Raw genomic sequence first — 19,337 nt, forward strand, 5'->3', positions numbered from 1 at the left:
TAAAAGTAAAATAATGTTTGCAAATGCGTGTGTATAATGAAGACTATGAAAAATTCTCAGAACTGAAGGACATGGCTTTGCATGTTGAAATGGCCCACTCAAAACACAAACCCACGTGAATGGACATCTTAACAAAGTATTCAAATACTGGGGACAAAGAAAATATTCTACAAATGACCGGAGAGAAAGCACAGGCTACATGGGAAGCATAAAGAATAAGAATGTTATCAAGTATCTCAACAGCAACACGGGAACTAGAAAACAATTCTGGGGACAAATGAATGTTTTATCCAGCCAAACTGTCAATTAGGTGTAAAGGTAAAGTTAAAGCATTTTCAGACACAGAAGATACTAAAAGATTTATTTGGGTCATCTGATTTTCAATGAGGGAGCCAAGTCCATTGGGAAAGACAGTCTTTTCAGCAAATGGTGCTAGGGCAGGTGGACATCCACATGCAAAAGGATGAAGTTGGGCTCCTACCTCACACAATACAGAAAAATTAACTCAAAATATACAAACAAGCTACAAAGAAGACCTAAAGCCATAAAACTTTTAGAAGAAAAGATAAGGGTAAATCTTCATGACCTTGAATTTGCCAAAGAATTCTTAGATGTAACACTAAAAGCATAAACAACAAAAGAAAAATAGATAACCTTGACTTATTCAACACTAAAAACTGCTGTGCATCAAAGGACATTATCAAGAGTAAAAAGCAACCCACCGAATGGGAGAAAATATTTGCAAATCATATATCTGACAAAGGTCGAGTATCCAGAATATATAAAGAACTTTTACATCTCAACAACAAAAAGACACATAATCTAATTAAAAAATGGGCACAGAATGCGAATACACATTTCTCCAAAGAAGATATCAAATGACTCACAAGTACATGAAATGATGCCCTACATTATTAGTCATGAAAGAAATGCAAATCAAAACCACGATGAAATACTACTTCACATCCATTAAGATATCTAGACTTTAAGAAAATGGAAAATAAAAGTGTTAGTAAGGATATTGAGAAATTGGAACTATTGTTCATTGCCAGTAGGAATGTAAAATGGTTCAACTGCCACAGAAAACAGGTGTCAGTTCCTCGAAATGTTAAATATAGAATTATCATGTGACTCAGCAATTTCACTCTTAGATTTGTTCCAGAAGAACTGACAACAGCTACCAAAACAAATACTTGTACACAAATGTTCACAGCAGCACTATTAACAATGGTCAAAATATGGAAGCAACCCAAGTGTTCATCAGTGGATAAATGAATAAATATTGTGGCCTGTACACACAGTGGAATATTATTCAGCCATGAAAAGGAACGAAGTACTGATACAAACTACTACATGGTTGAACCTGACAAACTTTGTGCTGAGTGGTTGCCAGAGGCTGGGGGAGCAGAAAATGGAGAGTAACTGCTAAATAGGGATGGTTTTTAATTTGGGGGTGATCAAAATGTCTTGAAACTAGATAGAGGGTGGTTATATGCCCTTAGGAATGTACTAAATGATAATGAATTGTTCACTTTAAGATGACTCATTTTGTTATGTGAATTTAACCTCAATTTAAAAAGAGTTCCACGTATCTTTTCTAAGGATGATGCCAGAAGATTTGCTCCAGCAAAATGAGGAAGTAATAAATTTTTTTAAAAAGAGGAAGATGTGGGATTCAAGAAACAGGGGATCAAATATCAGAGGCAAAGGGACATGCTGGATGACAGGAGATGGAGATCACATGACAGCTGTGCAGCAGGCCTGACGCACACCCACCAGTCTAGGTTGGAGCAGGGTAGAAGGTTCCAGAGGAGAGATCTCTAAGAAAATCACTAGATTGCCTAATGGGTTTGGACATATATAAAAAAGATTTGCAAACCTGGTAGAGACTCTGGAGTGGAATTTGTGAAAGTAGATAAAAATGCTTTAAAAAATGGCAATTGTTAATTCTAGGGGAAAATGTAGAAGTCTACTACATGACTCAGTTATAAATAGCTTTTCATAGTCATTAAAAATATGAACATTGAGTATATATAACCAAAGGAAAAGGACGTGCGTGTGCGTGCGTGTGTGTGTGAGACGTGATGTTGACAGGTGCAGTAAAGAGAGTTAAACCCTAATATTCCAGAGTGGTAAGTCAATAGATAACAGTAAAACTGAATAAAATCAAGAAGTACCAGGGTCAGAAGGTTATTTAGAGATTTGAAGGCAGATGACAATAGGATCCGTTTAAGGAGTTCAAAGTGGTGGCCTCTGGGGAGGGAAATGCAGGCACTTCACAGAACTTCTTGACTCTCTAAACTATGCGCAGAGGTTGATTTAAAAAGTTAAATTAAGTCAAAAGAATTTTAGAATGTGAAAAAATCAACTGGAGGGGTTATGATATTGATGTGGGGGCTTGGGTTATGGGCTGGGGAGAACAGAGAGGATTTCTTTTTTTTTTTAAGAATAATGTTAAAATGATGAAATGTTCAATTGTTCAATTGTTAATTCCAGGTCGTGGGAAGCTTGGTAAATTGCTTCCATATTTGTTCAAACTATCCCAGTTCACATTTCTTAAATTAATATAATGTGATGAACTATATAGTCAGTTACACAGTTGAGGACGTGGAGAGCTAGCTTCAGGGCAGTTTACACACAGGGCAGCTAAGCTACTAGTTTAAAATGAAGGGTCTTTTGACAAATGACTGTTTGCAGAATTAATAGAAATAGGGCATCCCGATGAAGGGATGCAGGATAATGGACCCATGGGGCTCTGTCTTAGTTCCCTGGACCACACCTGGAGGATAAAAATGTCAGAGTTTCTTGGGAAGTTGTTGAGGAACATGGGAAGTCCTGCAGCACCCAATGCTGGGTCTGGGAACAGAGGCTCTGGCTGCAGAAATCTGGAGGACTGTCATCTAGAGGAGGGAGGGAATGGTGGCTGGCCCGCCCAAGTGTTGTTGACATCATTTGTTGATCAGCTTTAGGAGCAGGGTGCTGTGACTGGTTAAACGTTCGCTTTTCTAAATCCAGTTTTGTATACTCGTTTTCTACTTTTGTAAAAAAAAAAAAAGATGAACAACTACCAGTAATCAATTCAAAAGAGCAATTTCCAGGATCTGACCTCCAGGGAATTCAGTCTTCTCCATTCATCAGCACTTTAACTGACTATAAGAATCACTGATAACAACTTAATGCTTCACCAGCAGCATAAATTGTTACTTTCAGTTTTTTGTTTATGTAACCACAAAAGCATATGCTGTTTTTGTTCTTGTTGCTTATTTCTCAGATCTATATAATCCACTTTTTTAAGTTAAAAGAAATCTTAGTGATGGGCAGTAAAAATATAAACTCAGTACAATGTATAATACACCTTTTTCTTATAAAGGTATCTATCTACTTACACACACACATATATGTCATATGGGTCAAATTACTAAATGGAATAGAATGTTTAGAAACTGGAATTTTTTTCTGATTAAGCACACTAGCTAGTTTTAGAGTATTAATTTTGCTGTACTCACATTAATTTATTGAAGCTTAACCTTCAGAAGTGGAGGATAAATGTCAAACTGATGGAAACAAAAAGGTTTCTGCTTTATTCCTTATTCTGCAAATAAGGAAAGAGAGATTTGAAGAGAAAAACAGGAAGTCACCCCCCCCCCCCCATATAACTATGAAGTAAGCAGCCCACAATTCTGAAAATCAGTGAAAAGGTCATCTCACCTGTAGTTCTACATAACGTGAAGCACACAGAGCACACAAATACTCATCGTTAAGGGCGCATAAATCCCCTTTTTACCTGGGATCAATATACCCTACACTAAGTTACTTCTTGCCTTTTAAATTGGAGTCAATTTAAAAAAAAAAATGTTTTGCATGGCTTTCTAGGAACACAGTTACCGCATAAAACAAGGTAAACCTGTAGAAAGAAGAAAGATGACAAAGCCACACTGGGCATGATATCACACTGGCTTTTCCGGGGTCTGAATCTCTCTGCTCACAAGTATCAACACAGGTATTTGACGCTCTTTGACCATCTCTCCCTAACCTAGCCTGTCCCAGTCTCTTCACACGTCTTCATCAAAAGGGTGTTAAAACAGGTAAACGCACGGGGCTGCCCTTCCTGTGAGACACCTCCTACCCTGGCCAGTTTCGAAATTCGCGAGGCTCAGCGTCTGGCGCACCAGGGCTATGCCTCACCACTCGTGAAAAGTGTAAATCCCACTCGTGAAAATTCCATCCCTGCTCTGCCACACAGATTGTCAACCGAGCCACCCTGCTGTGTTCCGACGCTGGACCAGCTGTTGGACCGACCGAGCCTCCCCGCCACCCCCAACCCCCAGGACCGGGCGGGCCACGCGCCAGAAAACAGCAGCCCAGCAGCGAGGCGGAGCGGTCCCCTACCTTTGCTCCCGGCCCGCGCATCCTTCCGGCCGGGCAGGTCCTGGCTCCCGGCGCCCCGACACCGGCTGCGAGGCCGCCGCCGCCGCCGCCGCCCCGTGACTTCGCCGGAAGGCAGGCAGCTGCCAGCATCTCCAGCGCTCCTACCAGAGGCATAAATCGTCCACGGGGACTGGCCACGTGCCCGCACCAGCTCCCATCCCTGCCTTCTAATTCGTCTCTCCCTTGCAGCTCGACTCTGCAGCCTGAGAAGGGAATGAACCCACCTGCTGGCGGAGTCCCTGAGGATAAAACCCTGCGACAGGGCTGGTGACCTGGGGGCTCCCACCTGGGCGCGCGGGCGCTCGGCCTCCGCGGCAGAAAAGGCTGGGGTCTGCTGCCCCCTGCCGGCCGCTGTCGGTCTCTGCTTCTGTTTAACTGGCTCCTGAATGTTCCAGCAAGTAGAGCGCTGCAAAGGCATGGCTGAGAATAAAGGTCGTCTGCGCTTCTGTGGGTTGGAGTGAAGTCGTAACTGCGTCAGCGATATTGCCTCGAGGCGCCGGGATCGCCCAAGGGGAGGCACGTTTCAGTGTTTCTGGAAACTCCAAGCTCTTGCATGAAACCAGCTTTCCACATTAGGCATGTAACATTAAGCACGAAACATAATCTACTTTATCTCCTATGGTTTGCCCGTCTCTCCAAAGGAGCAAGCCTCTGCAGAATCAGGCTCATGAAGGAGTTTTTTAGAAGAAAGCCTCGGATGTCCTGATTCTTTGCCTGCTGGCTGATCGAAAGCTGATCCCCTTAAAGGCACTTATGCAGGAACAATCAACAGAGAGAGACCAAAAAGGGAAGGTTTCATTCACTTTCGTTTATTTGAGCACTGACACACCCTCTGCAGGTTTGGGGACATACAGTGGAAATACAATGTGCAGTGCGTCTCCTGGAGTTTCACCTCCACTTGGCAAAGTTCATCCTAAAAAGAGAAAGCAAGCGGAACTCTGCACAATGAGAGGCAAGCTTAGTACAAGACACTGAAACGTGCAAACCCAGGCAGATAGCCCCAAAGATAGCATCCCTCCCATGCTGGGCCAGGCAGCACACTTCAGGCCCTGGACTCCGGTTTGGATTCTGCTCTTTCTACCAGTGCTTGGCTTTGCCTCATTGCTGGGGCTTCCGGGGTGATCATAGTTCTGCAAATGCAGTAGGTGCTCACTAAATGCTCATTCTGAGTGCTGCAGTCAATGATGATTGCAAGGGCCTGGCCCTGGCATGTGACACCTGGTCAATCCCTGCCCCATCCAGCCTCACTAGTTGTGTGCAGCTGGGCCAGTTACTGAACCTCTCCTTCTTTCTTGTCAGTAAAATGTGAATGATAGTAACAGCGTCTCCCTCTCAGGGTCAGGAGGAGGAGCAAGTGAAATAATCTGTGTAACGTGATAAGGACAGGGCCTCGCACGCAGCCATGTTTCAATCAAGTGTAGCTAATATTATCATTGTCACTGCTGCTGTTCCTTCTGCCCAGAAGTAATCTGCAAGGCAGTGCTTAAAAGCAGTCATTTGGGACCCAGATACTTGGGATCCTTTCCATTGGCATAACTTCGGGCAATGAGTTTCAATTTCCTGATCTATAAGATGGTTATAATAATAGAGAAAAAAACTGCTGGTTATAGCATGATATGAGGTGTCCAGCACAGGGTGGACAAACCTATAAAAAATGGTAGTTGGAAGTAAAAAACTGCCCCTGGGGTAATAAGGTCTTTATCTTATTTCGCTTTTCTACTCATTGACCTCCTGAGCAGGTCAATTTTTAGGGAATCGCCCTTGCATGTCTGAGCCCTGTGATTCCTTCCCAGCACTTTGTTTCAGGCAGAGCGGGTTTTCCTGCAGTGTTTGACAGGCCGCAATTTCCGAAGAAGGGCCCCCAGGACTTTCCATGGGATTACTGTTAATTTTGGCCTAGGTAGGCGGAAAGGCATCTTGAGGAACCAAATGCAGTAACCCTTTACCTTCCATAGTTATTCAGATGGTGGAATTTGGTTTTGTAAAGTGGGTCAAATAAAGCTGAACAGGGTTTGCAATAATCTATCATTCCTTGGGTGACAGGGGAGCATTCTGGAAGGAACTGGGTTAGAGAACCCAGCAGGAGGCTTGCAGCGAGATACAGGTTAGCTACCCCTTGCCTATATAGCCTTTCAGAACGATCACCATCCATCTCATTGACCTGGAAACTCAACTTAGCAAATTTCTTTTTCCCTCTGGCCACTCATAGGGGACTCAGGAAACCAGGTTGGAATGATCCAGAAAAGGGGTTTTTAAAATCCAGGGGACTATTTCTGCTGCCATGCTCTTAGACTAAGAGCCAGGGTGACTATTCTTTCATGAAGGTCAAATGACCCTAGAAAAGGAAAACCTCTTTTACTCCCCTTTTCTCCACAAGTGGAAACCTTTTCTTTTTCAAGGAGCCTGGAGCTCCCCAATTCTGTGGTACACTGTCTTTAGTGGCATGTCAAGCTCTTTAGATTAAAATCCACAATATTTAACAAGCAATCAACCCTCTCCCCTAGCCCCCGATCATCTGACCCCAATCTAATTTTCTGTTCTTACCTTTTCTCCCCCAAAGCTCCTCACCTGCTTCTTCTGGTCCAACCAGGGGTTGCAAACTCAGATGCCTCCAAGGGCCAGGCACATGAAATGAATTCCCTTTTAAAAAAAAAAAAAATTGTTTATTTGGCTGGGCCCAGTCTTAGTTGTGGCACTCAGGATCTTCGTTGCGGCCTGTGGGATCTTTAGTTGGGGCATGTGGGATCTAGTTCTCTGACGAGGGATGGAAACTGGGCCCCCTGCATTGGGAGCACGGAGTCTTTGCCACTGGACCAGCAGGGAAGTCCCTGAAATGAATTCTTGATGAGAGCCAAACAGAATTTTTTAAAACATAGTCATTAGCAAACAGAATCAGTACCACTCATCTTTGTCACTCCCTACAACCACACACAGCCAAATTCACTGTCACTCTCTCCCCTGAGCTCCCACCACTCTCCCCACCCAAATTTAGCCAGAGTGGTCCAGGCACTCAATACACAACCAGGTGAGGCCAGCGTCCCTCCAACCATCAGAGACAGGCGATGTTTCCAGCAGGGATGAAGGCTCTGGAAGCCAAATAATTGGCCTGCCCACCGGGATAGGGTGCCCATGAGAACTTCATCAAACCAGGTCCCAGCTCATCCTCCTGAGAGCCTGGAGGGGCTGCCAGGCTCCAGGGTCCAGATCACACCCCTGGGCAGCCAGTTCCTTGTGTTCGGCTCCATCCCTCTCTGAGTCTCCTCAGGCGCTGGTTCTAGACTGTCTCCAATACGCCAGCCTGGCCCCTTTGTGCTCTGAAGATGAAGGTGAACACAGCTTCCACTCTGGGGAGGGAACGGACCCCGAAGGAAACTCTCTCAGCTTTCCGCCTGGGGGACAGCGAGCTTCCCGCTGCCGGACGAGGGCTCTCCTTCCTCTGGCGCGTGCCCCGCCCCCACCCCCCCATCCCGCCCATCTATCAGCGGGTACTCTGAAGCTGTGGCCTGTCTTCTTCTCCCACCATGCTGCTGACTTCCCTCGTTGCTAAGTTCAAGCAATATTTTCAGTCCTTATCTTTGTAAAGGGACGTTTTGGTTGAGTGGAAACAGGAGCTCAGACAGCGTTGATGAACGGAGTTTCCCCCGACGGATGCTCTGACGGGGTTGAACACTGCCGGGCGGTTGGGAGAACCCTCCACCTCCCCTCACTGACCCGGGGACAGAGGAGCTGCCTGGGAGGAAAATACTGGGATGCTCATACTCTGATGGCTGTTGAAGCGCAGGGATATAAAGGGGTGACCGATTTGTGGGAAACTACCCAGACTCCTGAGAGAAAATGCACAGTTAAGGGAAAAAGGCCCTTACAGAGGACAGAGGTCTACCCAACACCATGATGCCAGGTGGGAGGGTCTACTGGTTTGAGACAGAATCTGGGGCTAATGTGAGAAATCCATTCCAACCCTGACACCACTGTGCAAAAAGCACACCTCTGTATGCTTTGTGGAAGAAAGAGTGTGTGATTGTGACAATTAAAGATTGCAACAGGGCTTCCTAGGTGGCGCAGTGGTTAAGAATCCACCTGCCAATGCAGAGGTCACGGGTTCGATCCCAGCTCCAGGAAGATCCCACATGCCGCAGAGCAACTAAGCCCGTGTGCCAAAAAAAAAAAGATTGCAACAGTTTGGACCCCCCAACCAACTTTGGGATGCTATAGCTCTGATCAAACTTAATTGGGGGGGATGTCCACCCACTTAAAAAAAGCTTCCCTTTATGGGTGCAATGACAGATTGGAGCTTATTGGGTGTGGGGGCACGCAGAATAAACAAGTCCCTTTACCTACCTACAAAGGCACAGTGATGTTGGAGTGGTTTGACACCGCTAGCAGGGGTGATGGGAGAGGGACAAATCTCTGGCTTGACCTTCAGTAGAAGCGGATGTGCTTGAAGCTACTTGGGCAAATTCCAAGGATTTGATCAGTGTTAAGGCAGGAGAAAGAAGGGTTTCTGAGAAGCTGTGGAAAGGGCTGAATTAGGGAACACGAGTGAATAGATCGAGATGTACAGTGTAATGACTAAAGCTTAAGCTGCAGGGCCCCTTCCTCCTTGGGCCCCGTGGCAGACGGTGTTTTCCACAGTGACAGCGACAGGACTGCCCATCACGCATGCCCTTCGCACAGTGTGAGGTCACCCTCCTCGCACTGAAAGGTGGGGTCTGTGTGTCCTCCCCGGAGGTCTGAGCAAGCCTGGGATGACAGTGGGGGTGATGCTTGTGGTGATGCTTGTGACTTTCCAGGCTGAGTCCTAAAGGAGATGCAACTTCTGCCTGATTCTCTTGGAACCCAGCTGCCACACTTCCAGAAAGCCCAGGATCCATGGAGAGGCCACGGGGGCTCTGGCCCACGTGTGACCTGAGGTCCCAGTGACAGGCAGGATCCGCCCTGAGACACGAGAGGGAGGAAACCTTTGCGATGATTCCCGCCCCAGCCGCCGTCTGAATGGACCTCCGAGGGGCCCCGAGTGAGAGAACCGCCTGGCTGAGCCCAGGCAAGCTCCAGAATCGTGGGGGATGATGAAGTGACTGTTGTCTCTTTAAGTCACCACGTTCTGCGGTGATTCATTCCACAGCAAGAGACACTTCAACAGGCCCTTCTGAGGCTCTGGGGGGGTCCTGCCATGTATTCCTGTGGTCATCGCTTTTGTAAAATTTGCAAAATAACATATTTTCGATGAAATGGGCTAAAACCTCTGTTTCTTCCCCCACGGACCTCCCTTCCATCTCTCTCAGGTCGATGGCACTGGAGCAGGTGTGGGCATTTTGGGGATTCAGTTAAAGGTGAATTGAGTTTGGGCTCGGTGGGATGCATTTATGTGGCATGGAGTCACCTCTATATGAGTCACTGCTGGCCGTCCAGGTGCAAAGTGGCTTCCGGAACATTCCTAATAGCCTCTGTGCTGACTGACCTGACGGCGTGACAGAAACAGGCAGGGCCATGGACTGAATCACAATAATGTGATGTGATATGTGGATGTGAAAGGTATCAAGTAGAAGAGAGTCTTCGGAAGTATTCCAATCTCACGGCTCATACATAACAGTCGTTTGATGGAGGTGTCCCTAAATTTGACAGCAGTCCTGGAAAGTTGTGTTTCATTATCAATAATAAGTTATAAAACTGAAACTTTAAATCTACCGATAAGAAAATGGTAGAGAAAGAATTATTTTTCTATTCCCTCATAGAACATGACGTTACAAAATCGTTGTTTTGTGGAGATTCAGTCAAAGAACACGCAGTCAAACATGTTGGAACAAAAGTACTACAGAGGTAGGTCAGGAATTTGTTGAATAAAATATGCTATTTTCCTGGGTTTTGTATATATTTGGCGGGAGTGGTGGGCAGAGTCGTCTTTGTGGGGAGCCTGGGCCATTGAGATTTGGGTGAGTGAGGTATTGTAACCTCACGTGCTGGGACACGTGGTGCTTCTCATTCAGATTTTCAGAAGCATTTGGCACTGCTGACCACTCCCACCACGCCCACTCCTTCAAAAAAGTCTCACTTTCCTTGGCTTTTCCGAACCCCCACTGTCAGTCCTCTTCAGCTAACTGTTCATCACCACAAAAGACTTCCCTTGAACACTCACCTCAAAAGACTTAAATATAAGACATGACACCATAAAACTCCTAGAAGAGGACATAGACAAAACATTCTCTGACATAAGTCATAGCAATGTTTCCTTAAGTCAGTCTCCCATGGCAAAGGAAACAAAAGGGAAAATAAATGAATGGGACCTAATTAAACTTAAAAGCTTTTGCACAGCAAAGGAAATCATAAACAAAATGTAAAGACAACATATGGATTGGGAGAAAATATTTGCATACAATGACACCAACAAGGGCTTAATTTCCAAAATATGCAAGCAACTCATACAACTCGATAACAAAAAAACCCCAAACAACCCAATCAAAAAATAGGCAGAAGACCTAAATAGATATTCCTCCAAAGAAAACATACAGATGGCCAATAGGCACAGGAAAAGATGCTCAACATCACTAACTACTAGAGAAATGCAAATCAAAACTACAATGAGGTATCACCTCACACTAGTCAGAATGGCCATCATCAAAAAGTCTGCAAATAATAAACTCTGGAGAGGATGTGGAGAAAAGGGAACCCTCCTACACTGTTGATGAGAATGTAAATTGGTACAGCCACTATAGAGAACAGTATGGAGGTTCCTTAAAAAACTAAAAATAGAGTTACCATATGATCCAGCAATCCCAGTGCTAGGCATCTATCCAGAGAAAACCATACTTTGAAAAGATACATGCACCCCAATGTTCGTTGCAGCACTATTTATAGTAGCCAAGACATGGAAGAAAACTAAATGTCCATTTACTAAGGAATGGATAAAGAAGATGTATCTATATATAATGGAATATTACTCAGCCATAAAAAATGATGAAATAGTGTCATTTGCAGCAACATGGATGGACCTAGAGATTATCATAGTAAATGAAGTAAGTCAGAAAGAGAAAGACAAATATCCCCATATGATATCACTTATATGTGGAATCGAAAATATGATACAAGTGAACTTATTTACAAAGCAGAAACAGACTCACAGACATAGAAAACAAAATTATGGTTACCAAAGGGAAAAGGGGGTGAGGGAGGGATAAATTAGGAGGTTGGGATTAACATATACACACTGCTGTGTATAAAATAGATAAACAAGGACTCACGGTGTAGCATAGGGAACTATATTCAACATCTTGTAATAAACTATAATTGGAAAGAATATGAAGAAGTATATATATATATATATATATATATATATATACACAAACATGCATCATACATTATATATATACACTCACACACATACATTTCATATATATATATACATATATATGTGTATATATGTATATATATATATATAATTGAATCACTTTGTTGTACACCAAGAACTAACACAGCATTGAAAAGAAAAGAAGAAGGAAAAAAACAACTTCCCTTGTTTCATCCCAGGTCCCCTTTTCTTCCCTCAGGGTGACCTCATCCACTTCCCTTGTTTCAATGTCATGTACCTGATTCTACATCTGCAGCCCACACCTCTTCCCTGGGCCCTAGACCAGGAATCAGCAAACACTTCCTGCAAAAAGCCAGGCAGCAAATATATTACAGGCTTGCTGGCCAACATACAGCCTCCATCGCATCTACTCAATGACTCATCACGCACATGCAGCTGTAGCCAACATTAAATGAACAGGCCAGACTGTGTGCCAATATAGCTTTTTTTTTTTTTTTAAAGTCTATTTTATCTGATACGAGTATTGCTACTCCAGCTTTCTTCTGATTTCCATTTGCATGGAATATCTTTTTCCATCCCCTCACTTTCAGTCTGTATGTGTGCCTAGGTCTGAAGTGGGTCTCTAATAGACAGCATATATATGGGTCTTGTTTTTGTATCCATTCAGCCAGTCTGTGTCTTCTGGTTGGTGCATTTAGTCCATTTACATTCAAGGTAATTATCAATATGTATGTTCGTATCACCATTTTCTTAATTGTTTTGTTTTTGTTTTTGTAGGTCCTTTTCTTCTCTTATGTTTCCCGCTTAGAGAAGTTCCTTTAGCATTTGTTGTAGGGCTGGTTTGGTGGTGCTGAATTCTCTTAGCTGTTGCTTGTCTCTAAAGCTTTTGATTTCTCCATTGAATCTGAATGAGATCTTTGCTGGGCAGAGTATTCTTGGTTGTAGGTTCTCCCCTTTCATCACTTGAAATACATTGTGCCACTCCCTTTTGGCTTGCAGAGTTTCTGCTGAGAAATCAGCTGTTAACCTTATGGGAGTTCCCTTGTATGTTATTTGTCATTTTTCCCTTGTTGCTTTTAATAACTTTTCTCTGTCTTTAATTTTTGTCAATTTGACTACTATATGTCTTGGCATGTTTCTCCTTGGGTTTATCCTTTCTGGGACTCTCTGCGCTTCCTGGACTTGGGTAGCTATTTCCTTTCCCATGTTAGGGAAGTTTTCAACTATAATCTCTTCCAATACTTTCTTGGGTCCTTTCTCTCTCTCTTCTCCTTCTGGGACCCCTATAATGCGAATGTTGGTGCATTTAACATTGTCCCAGAGGTCTCTTAGGCTGTCTTCAGTTCTTTCCATTCTTTTTTTTTAAATTCTTTTCCACATCAGTGATCATCACCATTCTGTCTTCCAGGTCACTTATTTGCCCTTCTTTAAGGGTAACTTTTTTAAAAAATTTATTTATTTAATTTATTTATTGGCTGTGTTGGGTCCTCGTTGCTGCAAACGGGCTTTCTCTAGTTGCTGCGAGCAGAGGTTACTCTTCATTGTGGTGCACAGGCTCCTCATTGTAGTGGCTTCTCTTGTTGTGGAGCACAGGCTCTAGGCACGTGGGCTTCAATAGTTGTGGCACACGGGCTCAATAGTTGTGGCTCACAGGCTCTAGAGCACAGGCTCAATAGTTGTGGTGCATGGGCTTAGTTGCTCTGTGGCATGTGGAATCTTCCCATAGCAGGGCTTGAACCTGTGTCCCCTGCGTTGGCAGGCAGATTCTTAACCACTGCACCACCGAGGAAGTCCTTATTTGCCCTTCTGCCTCAGTTAATCTGCTATTGGTTTCTTCTAGTGTATTTTTCATTTCAGTTATTGTGTTACATATCTCTGTTTGTTTGCTCTTTAATTCTTCTAGGTCTTTGGTAAACTTTTCAATCTTTGCATCCAGTCTTTTTTCAAAGTCCTAGATCATCTTCACCATCATTATTCTGAATTCTTTTTCTGGAAGGGTGCCTATCTCCTCTTCATTTAGTTGTTTTTCTGGGGTTTTAGCTTGTTCCTTCATCTGGTACAAAGTCTTTTGCCTTTTCATTTTCTCTCTCTTTCTGTGGCTGTGGTTTTCAGTTCCACAAGACGAAATCCTGCTGATACTGCTTGATTGCTGTCTGCCCTCTTGTGGAGGGAGCTCTCTAGGAGGCTAGTGAGTGCTTCCTAATGGGAGGGACTGATGGTGGGTTGGGCTGGGTGGGCGGAGCTCAGTAAGACTTTAATCTGCTTGTCTGCCAATGGGTGGGGCTGTGTTCCCACCCTGTTGGCTGTTTGGCCTGAGGCGACCCAGCACTGAAGCTTACAGGCTCTTTGGTGGGGGTTAATGGCAGACTCTGGGAGGGCTCATGCCAATGAGCACTTCCCAGAACCCCTGCCGCTAGTGCCCCAGTCTCCTCAGTGAGCCACAGCTGCCCCCCACCTCTGCAGGCAACCCTCCAACACCAGCAGGTAGGTCTCGTTCAGGCTCCTATGGGGTCACTGCTCCTTCCACCTGGATCCTGGTGAGCACGCTTTTTTGTGAGCCCTCCAAGAGTGGAGTCTCTGTTTCCCCCAGTCCTGTAGAGGTCCTGCAATCAAATCCCTCTGGCTTTCAAAGTCTGATTCTCTGGGGGTTCCTCCTCCCGTTGCTGGACTCCCAGGTTGGGAAGTCTGACGTGAGGCTCAGAACCCTCACTTTAGTGGGTGGACTTCTGTGGTATAACTGTTCTCCAGCTTATGAGTCACCCACCCGGCATTTATGGGATTTGGTTTTAATGCGATTGCACCCCTCCTACCGTCTCGTTGCGGCTTCTCCTTTGTCTCTGGATGTGAGGTGTCTTTTTTGGTGAGTTCCAGTGTCTGTCGATGATTGTTCAGCAGTTAGGTGTAATTCTGGTGCTTTTGCAAGAGGGAGTGCTGTGACAATATAACTTCATTTACAAAACCAGGAGGCTGCCCCAGGGGCGGCAGTTTGCCAACGCCTGCTCTAGACCCAAATATCCAAATGCCTTCTGGACAACTGAGGACTTTCACAAGTTCCCAATACAAAATGTCTCCAAGCAAACTCATCTGTGTTCACATGAGCCTAGACCAAGAAGCACCCTGTGTGACCTGGGAAAGAAAAATGGATCCAAGAGATGAGCTGCAGAGGGACGATGGCATCACACTCAGGCATGCAGTGAATGACATCAGGCCAGTTGCAGCCATGGGGCTGGTCCTAGACTTGGACTTCCTCTTCCCCTATACTTAGGTTGCAAATCAGCGACCACAAGGCAGGCAACCTAGCGCTCAAACATGCCTGGGACTCCCCCAAACTAGGGGAACTCTGGGCCGGAAGAGCTCGGAAAGGTCACATCTCCTCAGCTCCTACGTCCAGCCTCTTTCCTCAGAGTCTCCCCACAGGGGGCAGACAGCACCTTCAGAAGCCGGTTTGGCATGGCTTGAACTTTCCGCAGGATGAACGGAAAGCAGGGGAAGGAAAGAGACACAAACCCTGGTGTGTTTGGACAGGAAGAGGCTACCCTCCTTCCCAAAATGTGGAGAACTTACCCGAAGGCTCAGGTTGCGTTGGAAACCAGAGTGGGGCTTGAAGCAATGCTGCCACCTTGTGGCCGCTTCCCCAAACTGCAAGTTCATAACCGGGGCTCAGCGGCCTGGCAGTTCCCAAGGCCTGCAGGGTTAGAAATGACTTTTGCCCTTGAGAAATGTCTTGGGGTAAGTTGTCGAAAGGCACTGGCAAAACAGGCCGAATTGCAGGAACCAGATTTCAGAAGGTAGACTGGACTGGCCACCTAGGAACAGGAAGAGCTGGTCAACATGGGCGATGCCTCCATGAGAAGGTGACTGTATCTGATGCCTCAAAAACATGCACGTAAAACGGTGATGGTGGTAAAGGGTATGTGACCTGTGTTTTATTCCACTTAAGATAATGTCTTAATTCAGATTCCATTTTACTCCCCTCTATCACAAATATGGGAGGTCCAAGTGCAGTCCCGCACCTCAGGGGCCATCGTGGTACCCTCCCATGGCATGTGGGGGACCGTTCTTAGGGGGGCTAGTCTGTGCTCCCCTGCCCAGACAGTGGCGACCCCCGTGGATTAGATCTATGATATGCTATGATATTAACATGATGCCACCAAGGGTTGTCACTCACCGGAACACAGAGCAGCAAACCACTCAAAAGCGCCTGACCTCATACGAATGTGACAAGGTTAAGAGAGAAGAGGAACCACAGGTTAATCAGGGCAACACCCTCAGTTCAGATGCTGGAAACCTCAGAGGGAACAAGAACCACTGCAGGCAAAGAGCAGATACAGGGTCTCCCCAGAAATGTGATCCTGACTCACGCAGATGGGGTGAGACCCACACGATCCCAGGCCCTGCACCTGGGGTCACAGGTCCACACTCACCACAGTGACCCCACCTCCCCAGACCTTGCATTTGGGGTCACACACTGTCAGTCACCAGGGTGACCCCACCTCCCCAGACCTGCACCTGAGGTCACAGGTCCACACTCACCAGGGTGACCCTGCCTCCCCAGACCTGCACCTGAGGTCACAGGTCCACACTCACCAGGGTGACCCTGCCTCCCCAGACCTTGCATTTGGGGTCATACCTTCTCATTCACCAGGGTGACCTCGCCTCCCCAGATCTTGTATTTGGGGTCATACATTCTCATTCACCAGGGTGACCTCACCTCCCCAGACCTTGTATTTGGGGTCATACATTCTCATTCACCAGGGTAACCCCACCTTCCCAGACCTGCACCTGAGGTCACAGGTCCACACTCACCAGGGTGGCCTCACCTCCCCAGACCCCCACCTAGGGTCACATGACCACAGTCTCCAGGGTGACCCCACCTCCCCAGACTCTGCACCTGTGGTCACATGCCCCCTTGGTCAGGACACCATGGCTCTGCTGGTTGGCCCCCTAATGTGGAAACGAGGTGGGTTCCTGGGACCTCCTGGGATGGCAGAAAGAAGTGTAGGGTGGGTCTCCTCTCCCCACACCTGTCCCAGAGAAGTCCTCTTCTTTTCATTTTCGTTCTGTGTGATTTTAACTTTTTAAAGCTTTCATGCTTGAACACACTACCTTGGTTCTGGCAGGCTCCGTCCCTTCTTTTCTCACTGAGGTGTGAGAAAACTCACAGGACAGCAGGGCTGAGAGACGAGGGGCAGCTCTGGCCTCTGCTGAGTAGGGACATTTGCCCGGAGGAGATCCCAGCAGCGGACTCCCCTGTTACCCATCGGCCTTTTGCCCAGTCCTTGTGCCCTGCAATCAGTTCACAGGGAAACCTGCCTCCCTACTCACCATGCACGTACTGGTCAATTGGAATAATTACCAGGTAGCCCACCTGAGGATTCTCCACGAGCCCCAGGGGAGGTGAACCTTGCAGGGATAGAGACGAAGGCCCTGACCATGGCACTGACCCTTGGGAGGGCCAGGTAACTGCTCTCAGAACAGACGCTGTTCCCTAAACAAGCCCACCTCAGCACCAGGCCCTGGACATCTAAGCACTGACATTCAGATGCAGGCACGGAGCTTTCCAGGACAGAGGCCAGGCTGGGTATCTACCCAGGTCCCCATAGTTCTGGCGTACACAGAACTCAGTCAGGTGTAAATGTTCTTACTGTAGACACAGCACATGTTCAGCTCTAAACATGATCGGTAGACAGGACCTGGAGAGGTCTACGTCTACCGTGTAGACAGAACTTGATCAGGTGTAAATTAGCGTAGGGCTGATCTCCTAGGAGGTACAGGTCACACACATGGGGGATCTCGTATTTGGACAGGGAGCTCCGCTTTGTGTGGGAACTAGGATGAACATTTCTCGGAGAATACATCAACATTGGGCTCCACCCTTCACGCACATCAGGAAACTGAACAAAATCTTTGTCAGAAAACATTTCAGCAGGCAACACAAAAATGTTACCAATTTCTCTGACCACGTGATGGTCAGAACCCAAGGGTGAGCCTGGAGCTTCTTGTAGTGCAGCCCAGTCTCCTGCACGGAGAGACAAGAAGCGGCCTGACTCCAGCATCCCAGGCTTCCAGCAGGAGGCGGCCACCCTGGAGGCCTGGGCAGCGCAGTCCTGCGTGGTCCGGCGCGGAGAGACGGTCTGTCCATCCTGTGGGCCGATTCCGGGCTGGGCGCTCAGGGCCGCTGAGAGCCCTGCACTCAGGTCCTGCTTCGCGGCAGCGTCGGGAGGGTGGGGAGGGGGCTGACGGCGCCTATGGCTCCCGGGCAGGTGACCTCTTGCCACGGGGCTGACACCCAGCGCGGGCACCGCGCTGTCTTCGAGGGGAGACACGGGGAGAGGTTGGGGCACAGAAGCTGACAAAGTGGAGAACCCACGGCCGGACTCCTCGCGCTCTGACCAGGCCCCACCATCGCGGGACCCATACCCCCCCCCACCCCTACACCCCACGTGCAGGGATCCTGCTCTTTCACAAGCACAGGGCCTCACATGAAGGAGACCCAGTGGCAGCTGTCAATCCCCCTATTCCAATGCTGAGTTTGGGGAGAATGAACCCCCTTGACTGGGCGATGGGACCCTGTGAGCAAAGAGGCGGTGGCCCATCCAAGTCTGGGCCTGGCTGAGAGATGGGAACACAGGAGCCAAGTTCAGGGCCTGGAGGCCAGGCCAGCAGTAGGGGCGTGGCCAGCCCTGGCCCAGCTCTCCAATTGCGACATTGTAGCTTTTAGGAGACCAGGGGCCTGTGACTGAATGTAACAGGGGCCTAAGCTGGACCCTGAATGGGGCTTAAAGGTGTGGAGGACGGTACTGAGATGGGGACCGTGGTGGGAAGACAGACTCTGTGTTAGGACATCCTGCTCCATTCATTTAAATCCCCGAGATCTGGGACCTGGCTACGCAGGGTTGTCTGAGCAGTTTCGTGCGGACGTATCTGGGGCCCGATTCAGTCTGAAACCAACTTGCAAGTGGTTCCAGCGGACACACAGGTGTGCACACAAGCACACGCAGCACACAGCACACACATGCACACACACACACACGCACGTGCACAGCACAAGTATCCTCGCACCAGCGTAGGAACACACAGGCACACGTATGCTGTGCACGCACTGACACGTGTACATGCATGCAGGCAGGCTCGTGCACATGCACAGCACACACAGGGCATAAAGTGAATCCCAGAAAGCGTTGATTCCCGAACACAAGTGAGGCTCACCTGTATGCTTCTCTTTCTCTTAGCATTGATGTTTTTCAAAATAAAAAGTTGAAGAAAAAAGTCAACGGCAAATCACTTTTGATTCATAGGACTTTCTGAAGTTATTCCACAAATATGATAAGACATGAGAAATTAATGTAGATATTATATGTGTCCATTGACGGATGAATGGAGAAGCAAAGCATGGTCCATGCAGGCAATGGGATGTTATTGAGCCTAAAAAGGAAGGCGATTCTGACATAGGCTGCAGCGTGGATGCACCTTGAGGGCTCTATGCTCAGTGACAGAAGCCAGACGCGAAAGGACAAACAGTGCCTGACCCACTCATACAAGCCCCTCGAGCGGTCAGATCCGTAGGGACAGCAAGTAGGATGGTGGGGACTGGGGCTGAGGAAGG

The sequence above is a fragment of the Hippopotamus amphibius genome, chromosome 6, assembly GCF_030028045.1.
Source record: "Hippopotamus amphibius kiboko isolate mHipAmp2 chromosome 6, mHipAmp2.hap2, whole genome shotgun sequence".
Classification (NCBI taxonomy): domain Eukaryota; kingdom Metazoa; phylum Chordata; class Mammalia; order Artiodactyla; family Hippopotamidae; genus Hippopotamus; species Hippopotamus amphibius.